We start from the raw sequence: 18,732 nt of genomic DNA on the forward strand, positions 1-18,732 counted from the left end.
GGCTTCGTCCTCGAAGCCTGCGGCAACACAAACTTCCGGATGATACTCCCACAATGCATCCACTGATCTCAAACCGACCCAGATTCCTTCAAACACAGTTATCGAATCCCTAAAATCCACCTCTTCCCTTGCAGGGTCCTGATCAACTGCTTCAAGCCGGCCACCGACTTCTTTTCTCTGATGACAACACTCATCAACTAAGTGCCACCTGAAGACACTACCTTACTTCCGTCTTACGCATTCATTCGCCACCTGCGAAAACTGGATACCATTCTAAACCACCGGGTCTTGACCCAGTATTAACTCGCAATCTTTCGCCCAACTGGCGCTACCTCTATTAACTTGCACCGATGGAAACTCATCCCGTTTCCTCCCTGGATCAAATCCCTTATCGCGCTGACATAATGGAACATTTCATAGCTTCCGAGCAACCCTCCTGAACACCCAGCTATAACGTTCATACACATCGTACCTGGACCAATCAGCGTCGGGCTGGAAGACCAGGCACGCCTACGATGGTCCAACCATCCCTAGGATGGAATACCACTACATCCATAGCTCATGACCACAACCATAATTAAGAATCCAAGGATCTACCCTTGCATCACTTCCGAGCTCCCTTGACTCCGCGTCAGTGTTAACCGTTCCACAACCTCAACGGGCATCCAACCCGTATATGCTTCCATATATCTGGTACAATCCCAGTGCTTACTACCAATAACCGAAGCACTTTCGATCATCCTTATACTCTACTGCCTTCCTCTCAGAGGACCCACACTCCTTCCGGAGCTACATACCTTTCCTTTCCAGGAAGTCTACTCAACAACCCTTACCACACCTATAAGTGCCACTGAGCTAACTCCACTCTACACTATCCATGTAGAGCAACTGCTATTCTCGAACTCCCACATACTCCGAATCCGATCACATAATTAACTAGGCCCACGCACGGCCTCCGGCCGACTCCATCATCATGTTCAATACTTGGGGCCAGACCATATCGATTACTATTGCATGGCGACATATTCACTCATTCTCCTCCTACCGATCCACTAACACATACAGAGTTTTCAGCATGACTGGACCACCTTTCCAGGCCTTCAGCCTATCTGGACCACTCTCAGAACCTTCAGCATGTCTGGACCGCCCTCCTGGGCCTTCAGCCTGTCTGGACCGTTCCCCGAGCCTTCGGTCTGACTGGTACGCCTTCTGGCCTTCAGTCTATCCGGACCGCTCAAAACTGTTGTACACCATCCTGAACCATTCTTCCTGGGAATCTCTCCCATGCATACTGTTCTAGCCCTCTTGGGGTTCCGAACTCCAGCTCCATTCCATATACTCAGTTCCCGGCCTAACCCTAGGCCTTACAACAATCAGTCACCTTTTCCGAAAACCATGGTCTGTGTTCCGCCCCACTTGTCTATCACTTGCTCCAATAATGCCACACTCTCGGCTAACAACACTGATGAATCTAAACAGCTAACCAACCCTGAATACTTGCTGTTTTACCGGAGAATTTTCTAATTCTCCTAACTTTCGCTGACAAACCGGCATAACTCGATCGACCTTACTTGATAAAGTTTCCCCCTCTTCTCTCGGAACTAAATCCCTCCGGGGTGAGCAACCTCCACAGAACACTCTCCCGTCATCGCACATCCCGAACTCCAAGGAAGTTCGAATCTCAACTGAACACTTCTCGCATCGCAGTTGCTATTCCTAGCAACGAGATCATATACCTTATCTTTCGACCAATAGTCCTTCTGAACGCTAACTACAACTCCTAACTACTAAGATCCTCAATCATACTACGAAACATGCGGAACAATGCAGACAGATTTACAATACCACACAAATAACAAGATGGAAACATACCCGCAGCTGCATCTGGCTCTGCCCTGACCTCCTCTTCTGTAAGCTGGAATGCGCGTCCCTAAGCCCTCGGAGGCTCCGCTCCACCCTGACCCCCGCCAGTAATCCTCAAAGTGGCCGATGCTGGAGCCTGCACCGATCCAGCAGCAAACTGTGGGCAGTTGGCCCTCAAGTGTCTAACCTGATGGTAGTGATAACAAATCGTCATATCCTGTACCGGGGCTGACTGACGACAATCCCTCGCATAATGCCCCTCTCTCCCGCACTTGCGGCACACACCACCGGACCTACAAACTCCGGTATGACCCTTCCCACACTTCTCACAAGTGTGGCTGCTCTGACCCCCAATCCTGGAGTCAACGGTTTTGAACCGTTTCGGCGCCGGCTGCGACTGCACCGGGGACTGCCTCTACTCTTGCAACTGCAACTCAATCTCCAACTCATGCCACCTGGCGGCCTCCTGCCACTCTAACAAGGTATCACATCTCTGCGTGGACACAAACTGTCTAATATCCCTCTTGAGCATACTCAGATACCGGGACATCTGAGCCTGCTCCGACGCGAACTCCGGGCAAAACATCGCCCTCTCAGTGAATATCCTGGTGATCTCCGTCACCGACTCCGAATCCTGCTTCAGCTCCAAGAACTCCTGAGCCAACATTTCTCTCTCAACCCGTGGAACATAACGAGTGCTGAACATCTCCCGGAACTGATCCCAAGTAACCGCAGCCCGCTGCGCATCCGAATAAGATCCCGTAGTCAACCTCCACCAATCCTTCACCCCGAGCCTCAAAAGGTTCAGAGCACACCTCACCCTCTGATCAGCAGGGCGTGAACACGTGAAGAAACATCCTTCCATGTCTGACAACCATCTCATAGCAACGATCGGATCCTGAACTCCATCGAAAGTAGGGGGCTTCGTATTATCGAAGTCCCGATACTGAAAACCTCGACTGGTTCCTCCCCCTGCCGCTGCTACAGCCGCTGTAGCTGCCGCGGCAGCCGTCTCCGCAAGAGCTGCATAACGCTCATCAAAGTACTCAACCATGGCGGTCTTGATCGACCCAATCATCTCTGTCAACTCAACCCTGAACATGGCAGCAACCTCATGATGCAGGATCTCACGAATCCTGGCATCCAACTCATCCGTACTCATCTGACCAATGATCTCGGGTGGTACTGGTCCATCCTGACCACCCTCTCCTGATCCCGATCCCGAATCGGATCCTGCCCCGAAATGTCTCGTAATCGCCATACCACAATACAGCAACAAGACCCTTAGACACATCACATACCCGCCCGGGGAACTATCTCATAACTGATACCCTAGAGAGTTGTGACTTCCTTGATACGCGTATGGGTCATGTGCTTTCAGTAGTACGGGCCCATACTACCTTCCACACCTACCCATATTTGTCCCAAGTATCACCACAACACACTAACCATATACACACACACGGCGAGCGCTCAATCCTCACTCCTAGAGGAAAGCTGAATATATCATATAAGGAAAACCCTAGGCTAGTAGGCATCACATAATCAGGCAATTCTATCATGCAATTCCTGAAATTCCCTAGCCTAGTACTAGCATGCTGTTCTAACATATCACATAATCAAATAACTTGTATGGTATTTTGGGGTCTACTTACTGGCTCTGGCTGATCGTACCCTCTGCATCCTCCTTTACTTATTTTGAAAACCTTTTGAAAACCATTTTGAAAATCCCTCCTTGATTTGAGACTGGATTCACACGAATGTTCCTCCAATTCACTCAAACCAAGGCTCTGATACCAACTTGTAACACCCATAAAAGTTGAGCCAAATTAAAACATTTTAATTCATTCAAAAACCATTAAGTTCATACATCTCGTTTTCAAAATAGTTTAAACATCAGAGTATCCCCCCAGGACCATATCACATAAATCATAAAACATGAGGAGCGGTACGATCACGCCTTCGCCTTGCCACGATCTCCTGAAGTACCTGAAACAATACACTATACTGTAAGCCCGAAAGCTTAGTGAGTTACCGCCAAAATACCAACCACACATAAACTTACTCATAACATATCACAAATATAACAACCATGCACATCGGGTCTACTGTGTGACTGGTCCGCCCGCACCGGGCCTTCAGTCCACCTGGTCCACCCTCTGAGTCTAGCCATGTACATCGAGTCTACAGTGTGATTGGTCCGCCCGCACCGAGCCTTCAATCCACCTCGTCCACTCTCTGAGTCTACAGTATGACTGGTCCGCCCACACCGGGCCTTCAGTCGGCCTGGTCCACTCTCCGAGCCTCGGCACGTCTGGTCCGCCCTCTTGGGGCCTTCAGCCTATCCGGACCGCTTGCTGGGCCTTCGGAATATCCAGTCCGCCCTAGGTATGTTGGCCTACAGCACAAAGAAGGACCTGCCTCAACCCAACCCCCGTCAAACAACCATGTGCACATAAACAATTAATCGCATAACAAATCCTTAACCAGACAAACAGTCTAACATATCACATAGCATATCAACATCCTAACCAGGATTCTGACCTAACCGATCACTAGCATAATGTTACCCTATATACAGGGTATCGACCTTAACCAGGTCACTAACATAACACCATCGTAAATACCAGGATGCAAATCTAGCAAAGCAATAACACAACAAACAATACCCGGATTTCCATCCGATAAAGGGCCGGCCTTGGTGCCGTAGACCCTGTCGATATAGTGAGGATAACTCACCTGAAATGAAGAACCAAACCACGGAAGCACACACCCGAAGCACTGCTCCAAACTCCAACACCTATTGCCATCAATGGACCATTGACATAAATAACCAATTACCATAACACCCTTGAAGGTCAAAGTCAAAGTCCAGGCCAAATTCAAACTTCCTGACTGACCCTACTCGCCGAGTCAACCCGTTGACTCGTCGAGTCCTTATACTCTGAAAACTCTTAGAACACGACTCAACTCTCCGAGTCACCCCAAGACTCGTCGAGTCCAACGATCTCCGAGTCCCATCCTGTCCAACTCACTGAGTCACCCCTCGAATCACTGATCTGCGTCTTAACCAGAAGAGGTTAGGTTCTGCGACCAGACTCGCCGAGTCCAAGAACAGACTTGCCGAGTCCAAGGAAATCTTCAACAGACTCGTCGAGTTGTTCTTCCAACTCGTCGGGTCCAAGACAATCTTCATACAACTCGTCGAGTACACCCATGTGACTCGACGAGTCTCTCCAGTTCTCAATCCATACAGAGGCTTTTCGAGCCATGCAGGGGCTCCAATCCATAGATCCACTCTTCTACAGTCTAACCCTCACGTAAAGTTGCAAACTTTACATGAAACCAAGGAGATATAGGCCCAAAACACACTAGGGCTAGGGCTAAGGACTAGGGGGCTTCACCAACAACTCTTAAACAGAAGCTTTATGACATTTTGGACCATCACAAGCGTAGATCTGGAGTAGCAACCCCAGATCTAAACTCCAAACCCGAAAAATATCTCAAACAAGCCAAGGAACTCCAAATCAACCACCAAGGATGAACCAAAAAGGAAATAGCTTAGGATAATGACTCCTTACCCCTGAGATGTGCCTAAAACTGAGGTAGATTCCAGATCTACACAAGCCCTTTGATGCTAGCCTCTAATTCCTCAAGCTCCTTCCACCAAATTCCTCTTCCAAGCTCCAATCTCCTCAATAATGAAGTCTCACACGAAATTAGGGTTTTCTGGAACTCTTTGGGGGAATAGGAGGCTGGGAGAAGGACATAAAGTCCTTTAAATAGGGTGTAACCCTCGGGATTAGGGTTTCCTCGTTCCAGCACCAACTCGTCAAGTACGTCTTCCGACTCGGCGAGTTGGCCACTTAACCCGCGATCAATCCCGCTCCGACTCGACGAGTAGCATACCTACTCGTCGAGTAGCTTCCTTAATTTACACTTAGCACCCTCCAACTTCTTGCTTCTGAACTTGGGATGTTACAGCTAACCTTGCAATATTTTGATGGGTTTTGAGCATTCTAACACTTCCTAAGTGTACATGCAACCCTAATAACCTTGGATCTATGTTTGTCTAATAATCATGCAAAGTTGAATTCCAAGGTTATATTCCTATCTAGCATACATGGGGAACATTTTTCACTTGAATGAAAGATAGAATAACTTACCTTGTTGTTGATTATGATCCTTGAAACCTTGTGAGCCTAGCACCCCAAGTGTGATGCCTCAAATGCTTCACACAACACCAAATGCAAAGGAGTAAACTTTGAGAGAATCTTACACTTGCAAAATCGGCTCTAGCCCTCTTGTTTCTTAGTGTAGCCTATTTTGGTGGAGAATAGGTTTCTTATATAGTGTTGACACATCTAGGGTTACACCATGTAAACCCTAATGTGTCATGACTCTTCATTTCCATGACCCATGGGTTTGTAACTCCCATGGAGCATCCATGGAGCATCCTATGGGTGGAACCCAACTTGATAATCCATGGAGCCTCTTAGCCCACTATATAAGATATGGAAGATTTACATAATCTACCCATATATTTAATTAGTTATCTTTTGATCACTTAATTAATTCTTGATCAAACTAATTAAATAATATTATTAATATATTAGAACTTATAATATATTAATAAACCATAAGTGTTATTTTTCTCATTTTAGTTTATCCAATTGCATGGTGCCATGCAACCCAAATGGACCATGCCGGGTCGGGTCAAATACATACCAGAAATAGTTATGGACTTAGACACCTTATCCAACATATTTACCATAATTATCATGCTCCCACTAACATGATGATTATATCCTCACCAGCATAACACTTATGCTCCTACTGGCTTTGACATGTATTCAGAAATCAGCTGAACTTCTAGAAATCAATACTTACTGACTTTCTTAACCAAAGTTCATTTTTTCTAATACGAGATGCTTCGATAAACCTTTATCTAAGCTTATCAACCTCATACACCTTTCCTTAGATAACTCATATGTGCGTCTAAACAATTTCAGCACTTATAGCAATAAGTCTTAAATGTTTAAACTAATTGCCAAATCTCACAATTCGAACTATGAAGAGGGATGTCGTAATCATAATCGAATTTGAGAATAAAATTATTACAATTGCTATCTTGTCAAAATCTGTCTTAGTGAAAGCGTTTCCTCACAATTATTTTCATGAAGGAGAGAAACCTTGTGATACTTAGATTTTTATGGTGTACGTGTTCCTATCCATGTGAATTTGTCATAACTATAAGACAATGTTTGTAACAAATTCAACTCATATGGACTGAACTTGTTAAAACTTAATTTCTTGCCTCATGGTAGCACGAGTGCCCACCATTGCTTCCAAGTTGATCAGCAGCTCACCCATACCGATCAATGAACTCTCACTTGATCAAGGTGCTTTTCTTTTATGCAATCAAATGAGAACTTGTAGAAATCACATGCATGGTCAATTTGTCAGAATTGGCACAAAAATTAGAATTATGTCAACACGATGGGTTGTAAAACTCAAGTCGTGTGCTAGTGATGTACCATAGGCTTAATCTTGATTAGTTCTTGACGCTATTCAAGATCCCTAAGACTCCCACTGACCTCTTGACATATAAGGTTCTCTTATCAAGAAACATTTCTTGACAAACAAATACTCAAGAGTTAGCGTGTGTCTTTATCAAGATAAAACCTACACACAATTTGGTACTAGTTGGTCTTTTTCTTATCCAAAACATCACAACTTACCAAAATGTGCAAGTGTAAGAACATTCCTACTTAAGATTATGTCACTCAAGTCACAATGTTGGAGTATGACTCTAAGATTTGATTTTGGTATGAAGTATGATTCATCTTATTGACTTAAATATTTCAACAATTCCCCATTCCTCTTCTTAGCCATACTAGTGCACTAATATGTCATTAGAGGATGAATTGTAATATGGTTCATATAATCTGTAAGACGATCATAAAACATGATACAAAGGTACTCTCCCTTCTTCTTAGATTGGATAAACTTTTTATCTTTATGCCTTATTGATTCTACTTATTCGTTCTGCCATTCATTAAAACTTTTCAATGATTCAGAATCACGCTTAATCTTGTAAGCATAACCACATTTACTAATATTTAAGTAAATATGACGAATAACCTTCTTTGTTAGTAGTGGTGGACTTGATCAGCACATAATAATGTTTAATAGATCTCCCAGTCCGTCACTTGACTCAGATTCTTATGTGAACAAGGAATTAGTCTTAATTTCCCAAGTACCAAGATTTCCATACATCACACGACTCAAATCATATGATTCCAAGCTTCTGTCCAATTGAAACTTGGGCGATGGGAATCTTTCCTTACTTAGAAAATTATGACACTACCATAAATAACATAACTAAGAACCACATCCACTTATTATTGCTTACAATAGAAACAAACAAACATCAATTTTCACAACAATGCCATTGCAAGGATATATAAATAAGACAAAACTCAAAAATTTATTTTATTTATAAAATGTGCGGAAAACTTGTCCTTACAATGTAAATCAATTGAAAATTATGCTATTACATATTCCTAAGCAATCCATCATAACTCTTTAAGTATTAGCTCAAAATTCCGATCTTCGTATCCATGCGATCGTAATCCATTTCTTCGTGATAAGACTTAGCTCACTGTTCCTTTAAGCTTCCTCTCTTTTATTCAATCCTGCAAAACATCAAAATGTAATCTTATCACATCATGTATTAAGAATCTACGAATAGGAACTTAATAGAGTTAGATAATGGAGTTTACCTGAAGCAGAGTCATGCATCTTGACTCTCCCATCTTCGCGATCCTTCAGGTGGCAGCTTTGTAACCAACGTCCCTTCTCTTGGCAACAGAAACAGGTGGACGCTTCAGGAATGGTACACGGGACAATCTCAGAAGCAGCCTTTCTCTTGCGTAGAGAAAACTTTTCTGGACTTCCAATGTTGCCATTAACAATGTCCATTGAGGCATGGGAAGTTGATTTACTAGACAAATTACCATTGCACCAAATCATTGCTGATTCAGCAACAACAAGCATATAGGTCAAATCAATGAGGGTCACGTCGTGATCCACCACATAGTACTCTCTTACGAACTCACTATATGATTCAGGAAGCGACTGAAGAATCGATTCAATAGCCAACTTCCTTGGGAAAGCGACACCCATCATTCTCAACTTGTCAATGTGTGACTTCATCTCTAGGACGTGTGCATATACCGATTTCCCATATTCATGTCTCTTTGTCAATAGGGCTTTAGTGATTTTGAACTTTTCAAGCCTTTGAACTTGTGGGTCAGGAAGAACAATTATAGGAGGTGGAGGAAGTGAAGTTATACTAGTCCACAAGAAAGGGACTGATCTTTCACCTTGATTGTTGAGTAGACTTTCACTCAGATCAGGAATACCTTTTCTGTAGCACCCCGAATTTAGAAGACCTAGAAAGGAAAGAAAAAACCTCAAAATAAGGAAGTGACTCGTCGAGTAGATGGGAAGTCTCGACGAGTAGGAGCGTGAATTGGTCCGCGGATTAAGTGACCTACTCAACGAGTTAGAGGACTGACTCGACGAGTTGGTCTGGGTTTGGAAAACCTTAAATTCGGGACTTGGTACCTTATTTAAGCTTCTCATTCTCATTTCCTCAGCCTCATCTCCAGCCACCTGACCCCAAACCCTCACCCACGAAACCCTAGTGCATCTTGTGAGTGTTTGAGCCACCTTTGAGTGATTTGTGTGCTCTTGAAGAGGAAGAAGGAGAAAAAGGAAGCTGGAGGTTCAAGAATGAGGAAGTAGATCTAGAAGATACACTCCATTGGCTGCATTTCTTGGTAATCAAGTCTTCATCTTGACTTTTGGTTTGTTTGATCTCTTTATAGCCCCTTTTATGAAGTTTTTGGACCAAGAATGATTACGTTTGGGATTTGGACGTCCCCAAGCAAGATCCCTTCAGATCTGAGAGTATTTAGAGTAGTTAAGGGATAAAGGTGGAAGCTTTATGCCATTAGAACTCCCCATGCAAAGTTTAAGAGGTTGTTATGGCCTTTTGAGCAAAAAGGGCCATGCATGGATGTAAAAGTAGTGACTTTGTGTGTTATTCCGACCCTAGGAGGTTAGATCTGGGTCCAGGATGCCTTGTGTTTGCATGAAATCGTCTGAATAGAATTGGACATTGAGGGACTCGGCAAGTCACTTGTGGGACTCGACGATTCAGGCTGCTTTCTTGCCCCAAAACCCTTCTGTTAAAGGGTATGAGTTGAGTTGGTATGGGACTCAGCCAGTCTGGGTCCATAGTGGACATGAAGATCATCGTACTCGACGAGTTCAAGGAGGAACTTGGCGAGTCTAAGGCAATCTCCTTAATTTATGAAGGTGGACTCGACGAGATCGAAGAGGAACTCAGCGAGTCAGATGAAGGAGGGTCCCGATGTGTTGATGGTTCTCTCGACGAGTTCACGGAGAACTCGACGAGTAGGATCGAAGTCCAGAGTATTGTGTGGATTGTGGGACTCGACGAGTTGGTGGGTCAACTCGGAGCGTTGAATTTGACCAAGTTTGACATGGGTTGACTTTTGAGAGTATTGTGGTGTAAATGTTATTTTGGGTATTGATAGTTCGGGAAGCCAAAGGATCAGCAGTTCAGGATTTGCCGTTTAGCAGTTAGAAGTGTTCAACTAGTCTTCAGCAGTGCGAGGTGAGTCTCCTCACTATGTGCATGGGTCTACGGCCACAATGCCGACCCATTATGTTTATGTTTATGGTTATGTATAAAAGAAAGACCCGAGGGTTAGCCCTAGGCGATTATTCTTATATGTTTCGGGTTACGACCTGATGTCGGGCGAGGCCCGAGGAATGCTAGGATGCTAGAGGTCTTTGTGATTCTTGCATGTGTCAGTACGATAGGTTCCGGACCGAGGGTCCGATGTCGGGGTAAGACGAAGTATGTTAGATAATAGTATGTCTCCGGACCGGGGGTCCGATGCCGGGTCAATCCCGAGGAAGTTCCTTATGTTATATGTTAGATTATACTTGTTGTCTGTGTGATACTTGTATGTGCCTGGTAGGGAGGTGAGAGTGGGCGAGGTCCCGTATCTCATCACTAGCTGAGTATGGATGGGGTTCCATATCTCGATATTAGCAGAATAGGGGCGAGGCCCGTGATAGAAAGGACGTGAGTGTGGGCGGGGGCCCGCATCTCACTACTAGTAGGAGTATGGACGGGGTCCCACTACTTCAGTAGTAGACTAGGGGCGGGGCCCAAGTTAGGCGAGACCTTAGATAAAGGGTACAGTTAGAGTATGTTTATGTATGTTCTAGTATGCTATTTGATTGTATGCATGTGCGTAGTGGGCGAGGCCCGGAGACAGGCGGGGCCTAAGGTAGATAGATTTGTATACCAAGCGGGGCTTGATGCCAGGTGGGACCTGATGCCGGGCGGGGCCTGATGCAGCGGGCGGGGGCCCAGTATGTGGTTATGTGTTCATGGTTATGCGTGTATGGTATGTGGTAGGTTGGGGAACTCACTAAGCTTCGTGCTTATGGTTCTTAGTTTTGGTGTCAGGTACTTCCGGTAGCGGAGGGAAGAGCTCGGGGTGATCACATGGCACACACCAAGAAGTTTAGCCTGGGATGTTTACTCTGATAAAATGAACTAGTGTTTTGAAAAGATACTCTGATTTGTTATATAAACCTTTTAGTATGATTGAAACGCTTTAATACTTATGGTTTAGTTTTTAAAAATGAAATTTTTGGTCACGATTTTTGGGATGTTACTAGTTGGTATCCGAGCCTTGGTTTGAGGGATTCGGGCACACTCACGGGTGTGTTTGAACTCAAACTGAGGATTTGGTAAGAAAATTTTCAAAGGGAAATCTTTTTTATAAAAAGAACTTTGAAAAGAAAAAGGATTTTGAAGAGGAATAAGAACTCTGAAAAGAGAAAAGGTTGTGGTGCATGCAATCAGCCGAGCTCAAGTAAGTTCTCCCAAATTACCCATACAAGTTTATGTTATGATATGATTATGTGATCAGCATGCTAGTTTAGGGCTAAGGATCTAGGAAGGATGCCTTATATGCATGTTATATGTGTTTGTTGAACTGCATGCTAGTATTGGATAGACAGTGGTAGGATAGCCTGTTTAGGTTATGCCTGATTATATGAGCTTAGAACCGCATGCCAGTACAGATTCTTGATATGTGAATATGATTGCTTGATTATGTTATGGTTAGATTTTCCTTTTTTTCTGAACGCTGTTTGCTCCGTGCTTTGTGGGACTATGAGTGATGGGAGTTAGCTATTAGGTGAATACGTTAAGTCACATGTAATCAGGGTTGAATAATCTTAGAGTGCTGGATTTGGCCCTATTGTGCAGCTCTTGTCTGAGTCCTAACCGTTGTAGGGATGAGTCCTTTACTCGAAGGATTATCCAAGCCTCGTTACATGTGATGGTATTCAGGTGATGGCTAATTGGCATTACGAAGGGATCTTCAGCAGCTGAGGACTGGGTTGGGTCGGAGATTTCCCTAGGGTAAGCCTAGGATGAGTTTAGTGCTGGGAGCAGCATTAGTAGTGAAAGGGACTTGGTGGAGTCGAGGAAACTCTTGAGGAAAGTACGGATAGATGTGGAAGGTAGTATGGGCCCGTACTACTGAAAGCAGAGGATCCGTATTCGATTCAAGAGGGGACGAGATAAAACCAGGGAACTTGTAGTGTGTGTGTGTGTGATTTCTCACCAGCGATGTGTATTTTGATGATTGTCATGGCATGTTTTCAGCATGGCGACTTTGCGTGAGAGACCAGTGGATGGATCGGGTGTCGGTGAGGGATCAAGCTTATGTCAGGAACCGAGCAACTCGATGAGCGGATGAGGGAGTTTGTATCAGCTGAGATTATGTGCAGTATTCTAGACCAGACTCATGTGATCTTTGGCACGGTCAAGGAGGGCATACTAGAGATTTTGGATGAGAGGCTAGGAGCCTTCCGTACTGAGATGATGGCCATGATGGGAGCGCGTACATTGACATTTCAAGAGTTCAGAGCTTGTGGAGCTTCAGATTAGCATGGGGCTAGGGACCTCATTGCTAGTGGCAGATGGTTGGCTGATGTCGCCAACGCTTTTTGTTCTAGCCGGTGTCCCGAGGGGGACAAGGTTCGACTAGCCTCCTGTCTCCCGAAGGACAGAGCGTGTGATTGGTGGGAGGAGGTTGGTCATGCTATCGGGGATGATACCGTGTTGGACGCGATGACATGGAGCGATTTATCGGCCAGGTTCAAGGCCGAGTTTGCACCGGTGATTGAGGTGCAACAGTTAGCCTGGGAGTTCCAGGATCTACAACAAACTACAGAGACAGTGGCGAAGATCACCGCCAAGTTCAGGGAGAGAGCCCTTCTGGTTCCGCAGTATGTGGCGGACGAGGAAATGAGGAAGGATCGGTACCACGAGATGTTGAGGAGCGATATCAGACAGTTTGTGAGTCGGTCTAGCTGCAAGACGCTGGAAGATAAGATCGCTCGGGCCAGAGAAAGAGAGATTGATCATGAGACAGAAAAGAAGAGGAGGCTAGCAGAGGTTCAGGTATCTATGGGGTCGGGCAAGAGGCCCAAGACATCATATTCTAGATTGAGAGGTCCTCAGGACCGAGGCCATTGTGGCAAGTGTGGCAGGACGCGCGAGGGTGCTTGTAGGAATGGCAGCGGTGGTGATTCTGGTTGCTTCAAGTGTGGCCGGATTGGTCATTTTAGCAGGGATTATACTGCTACCACCACCCAGGGATCAGACCCGATATGTTTCCATTGCAGTCAGAGGGGCCACAAGAAGGCCCAATGTCTGAGTTTTTTTTTCAGCAGGACAGGTGATGGCACCTGCCCCTGCAACCTTGAGGATCACCGACGACCGTTAGGGCCGGGCAGAGGCGCCTGCAGCGAGGAGCAGGGCGTATCAGTTGGTTTCAGAGGAGGCGTGAGCAGCCTGATGCGTCAGGTGCATATCTTTTCATTTCTCTATCAGCTTATGTTATGATTTTATTGTTATGGTTCTGCATCGATATCGGTAAAGGTATTTTTGGATTATGTGGCCTGCTTGTGATTGAGTTATATGCCATCTGCATACCCTGGATTTTAGAATGATAGTTGGAGGTCGTCTCCTTTAGATCAGGTTACTTAGGATGCAGTAACCGTTGCATGTGTGTGTGTATAGGGCTCGGTAGTGTCTCGCTAGTTTCAGGAAAGTGTCGTTTGGGAATAGATCGGTTGGATCACCAACTATGGTAAGTGTGGGATGACCACAGTGTGGCCAGAGGATGGTAGGGAGAACTGGGAGTTCTTCCAAGCTGCGAGCTGTAAAGAGCTAGATAAATCGAAGTGTGGGAGAGCCACCCGAGTGGCTCAGGGAAGAAGTAAGTGCAAGACTGGGTTGGGTTCGCAGTCTTGAGGAGGAAGAAAGCAGCTCAAGTGGCTGCTTGGACTCAGGAGTTTGTAAGTCGGAAGTTGGGGGAAAACTTTCCAACCTTGAGTTCGTGTATTCGCGATTAGTTGATGGCTGGTTCGGGGAAACCAGGTCGGAGAGCTTCCGACAAGGTGCAAGATTAGTCAAGATATAAGACTATGGGATAGCCGCAACATTCCCCAGCAGCGAGTCAGTGAGGGAAGTCTTGTAAGACTGCATGTAAGCCGTAGCATTCATTAGCAACTCAGTTAGCGGAGTGTGGGCGGGGGCCCGTATCTCCTAGTTCGCGGAGAGTGGGCGGGGGCCCGTATCTTCGATTTAGCATGATAAGAGTCAGGAAAGAATAGCAAGTTGAGATTAGAGGAAGGGGGGGGGGCTGCATAGCCCTGGATAGGTGAGACCCGTGGGCGAGGCCCGTGTACTTATAGCAGCAGGTGAGACCTGGTAGAGACCTTAGGGTTAAAGTAGGGGATCGAGGATCCCAGAGCTTCTAGAGCCAGAGTGGCTATGTTGGTAGAGCAGTTCAGGTAGTCATAGTATCTTCTGAAGTCGCTGAGAGCGACTGAGGGATTGTTCTTGCGTTCGGTAACCGGTATTTCGGGTAATGGTAGATCAGTTGGGACCAGGGTGGTCTCGATTCACCCGGAAGGCGGATGACAATCAGCAGGATTTCAGGCAGGAGTGATGATAAGGGATTTCGTGCGTAGAGCAGCGAGCTGATCAGGAGATGCTATGTCGCTCACGGCGGGATTAAATAATCTCAGAGTGATTGATTTGACTATGTTACGTAGCTCTCGTTTGAGTCTTAACCGTTGCAGAGATGAATCCTTACTCGAAGGATTATTTGATTCACACGCTGGGTGGAGCTTTCAGTATTGGAGCATCGTAAGTGAATCACTCAGTGAGTAATGGTGTGATGGCCGACACTGGGAGTGGACGGGGTTGTAGTTTCAGCAGAAGGGTTATTATTAACGGAGATTAGAAGGGTTTATTTGTAGTGACAAAGAACATGGTTTGGCATGCGGAATTAAAGTTTGCACAATGAACATGGTGATTTGGGTGTTCAAGAGATGTATTGAATATGTATTGTGTTACAAAAAGGGACATAGATCTACATCTACATAAATAACACACACTCACACACTCACTTTTACATCTCTCAAGCACACCTCTACATGTGGTATGAACCCACTATTTATAGAGGTGTTTACATGTCTCTCTCTCACTCTCACTAACACATGTATCTAAAGGCTAATGCACCACATGCAAGTGGGTCTACACGAGTCAAACCATTACAAATTCATACATGAAGAACTTTGCACCCCAACATTCTCCCCCTCAAAGTTAGGAATGGATGACCCACTTCAAATCTTCCAAAGTCGAGCAACTACGCGGTTCGAGCCTCAAGCGTGACACATGTCGAAACGAACTTCAATCTTCAATTCTTCCATGATTCTTCAATTTGGGCTCTAGGATGTGAAACCATACAAACTGAGCAGCAACGAATGATTAACTCCAAATAATCACCCAAAAGTTGCGCTAAAAACACATCCCAAAAAATCTTCAATAATACCAAACCCATTTCAAAAATAAATCATTTCGAACTTCCAATTGCATCATCTCGTAAGCTTCAAAAATCAAGATCACTTTGGTCTTCAAATCCGCGTAATACGAAAAATTCAAGTTCGAATTTCCATATAAAACTTCTCCCCCTTTTTATAATCGAAAATTGATTATAAAACTCCCAAGGAAAAAGAACGTGCTCTATTCGGAATTTTTCGTGTCAAAACTCCCCCTTAACATGTGGCATAAACTATGTGCTTCAATCCGGAAAATCCAAAAAATATTGAATTTTTAGCTTCGTTCACGGATCGCCTTTGACAAAATTTCTCAAAAATGGGTAGAAATTGTCAATTTCAAAATTCTGCAGTGAACCGGTGCGCCCAAAACAGCAAAATATGCAAAACTCTCACCCTTTTCCAAAGCTGGGTAGAAAGCGTCAATTTGCACAAACTGCAGGGGCCTGAAATGTATTTTCTTTAATTTTCAGCAAAAACAGTCCTTTTTCGAATTTGTGTATGAACCGCCAAACATTTGAAGCCTCAGGGACTATTTTCGAAAATTCTGCCATTTGCAGCAAACATACGAAGAATCCCCAAAATATTCGAAATTTCAGAAAATATTCGAATTTGGGTGAAAAGTGTCAAACATTCGAAACTTCAAAAAATTTCAAATTTGGGTGAAAAGTGTCAAACATTCGAAACTTCAAAAATTTTCGAATTTGGGTGAAAAGTGTCAAACATTCGAAACTTCAATTATTTGTGGAGATTGCCAAATGTTCGAAAGTTTAAGGGTTGAATTCGAAAATTTTACTTTTTGATCAAAATATTCGAAGACTTGAACAAAGGAAGCCTTGCTTTTTCCCTTTGTTAAACAGTCAAATCTTGAGGGACTACATGCGAAACTTTTGGTTTTGCAACCCAACATACGAAATTTTCAGGTGACAAACATGCGAATTTTCAAGGACCATTTTCAAAAATTTGTCTTTCTTTTTCATCAATTCACATGATCACTTCGTACGTTTCTTATGAACGTTTCGTACAAAATCTCAGGAACCAAACATACGAAAATTTTTCACCCAAACATACGAAGATTTTCCTTCTCTCTCCTCTTCGTATGAAAATCATCTTCCCAAAATTTCCTAAACACACGAATGCGAAGCATACGAAGACTCTGAATGTACAGTAACCTCTTAATCGTCCCTCTGAATCGACTTTTCCAGTTCGTTCTTTCAACCTAGTTCATACAGTTCTTCATTCTTTCTTAAACACCAACTGTTCGTTAATCTATCGTCGACTCCAGTTCTTCGTTCTTTTCATTACAGGGACCCCAAAATCGATTTCCTTTAGACACGAATGAGCACACATACAGGCACTAAATCAACCCCTTAAATCCAAAATTAACAATTTGCTTTTACAGATCATCGACTCCAATCATGCGAAATCCAGATTTCTTCGATCATTCATTCACAGCTCAAGGTTCGTTCATCCCCAATACAAATCCAGTTTCTTTAATCGACCCAAATACACCTTCTTTCAAATCCCGATCACCCTTTGATCATTTGAATATCAAACCCAAAATACAGTCTTCGTTAATCAACATCACCCATTTCAATTCTTCGCATATGAAACCCAAGGAATTACACCGATTTCAATAACCAACACCAAATTATCCAAATTACCAGTCCAACCATTCGAATTCCAACCCAATCGATCATTTGTTGTAACCCAAAATCGACAATCGTCTTTACACATCAACAAACATTCGACTGTAAACCAAAGCTTCAACCATCGACTCCTAAAATTAATCTTCAATCGTTCAAACCTTCGATTTCATAGCCTTTGAAACACAAAAATCGACATACAAACCATGATTCGTATCCCAATGTTCCATCTTCCAAATAACGAACAGCTGAGTTCGTGAATCTCAGTTCGTTCGTCGTATATCAATTTTCAAGAAGTAAAATCAAAACAAAATCAAATCTTCAAACTTTTGAAAAATCGATGAAAAGCTTCTTGCAAGATCACACACGTCGATTTCAACATCAAAACTCAATTTCGACTTTCATGCGACCATTGAAATCGATATACACATTCACTGGATACGAAATATGCGAATTAAGATATCCGATTCAATCTAATTGACTTTGAATTGATGCTTCAGTTGATTAACAAAGAAACATGCGATTTGATTTTTAATCGATATACACATTCACTGGAGACAAACTCAGATCAAAATCACCAAGAACAGAAGAAGATTAAGATATCCGATGATTCAATGGTACAAGTAATTGATGCGTGAAACAAGATCTGGAACGATGTAAATGATTTTTGGGCTCACAAATGAATTAAGATCAATTATATCTCACTTGTTAGGCTTAAAACAACACTGAATAGTAATTTCGGGTTTTTGGGCTCAATGATACGATATGAACAGTATCGATCTTTTGTTTGGGTTACATGAACAGTAATTCTTGAATTTAAATTGATTTGGGCAAATGTAATTCAAATTGGGCTGAATCAAAGAAAATATGGATTTGATCAACAACAATTAGGCACGAAACAAATATGATTGATCATTAAAAAAATAATTGGATCAACAATGGGGTTTTTCAAAAAGAATTTGATCCAATGATTCAAATCGATCAAAATTCAAAAATGCAACGCACGATTTAATGATTACGAGAGATCATAGAGAGAGACTCACAATAAATGCTCCAATTTTGACAGATTTTGCCAAACCGAGAATCGTTCTTCAAATATCACATTGATCTTGAAGACCCGCTCTGATACCAATTGTAGTGACAAAGAACATGGTTTGGCATGCGGAATTAAAGTTTGCACAATGAA

This window comes from Lactuca virosa, chromosome 5 (assembly GCF_052849685.1).
Source record: "Lactuca virosa cultivar CGN04683 chromosome 5, Lactuca_virosa_CGN04683_v6, whole genome shotgun sequence".
Lineage (NCBI taxonomy): Eukaryota > Viridiplantae > Streptophyta > Magnoliopsida > Asterales > Asteraceae > Lactuca > Lactuca virosa.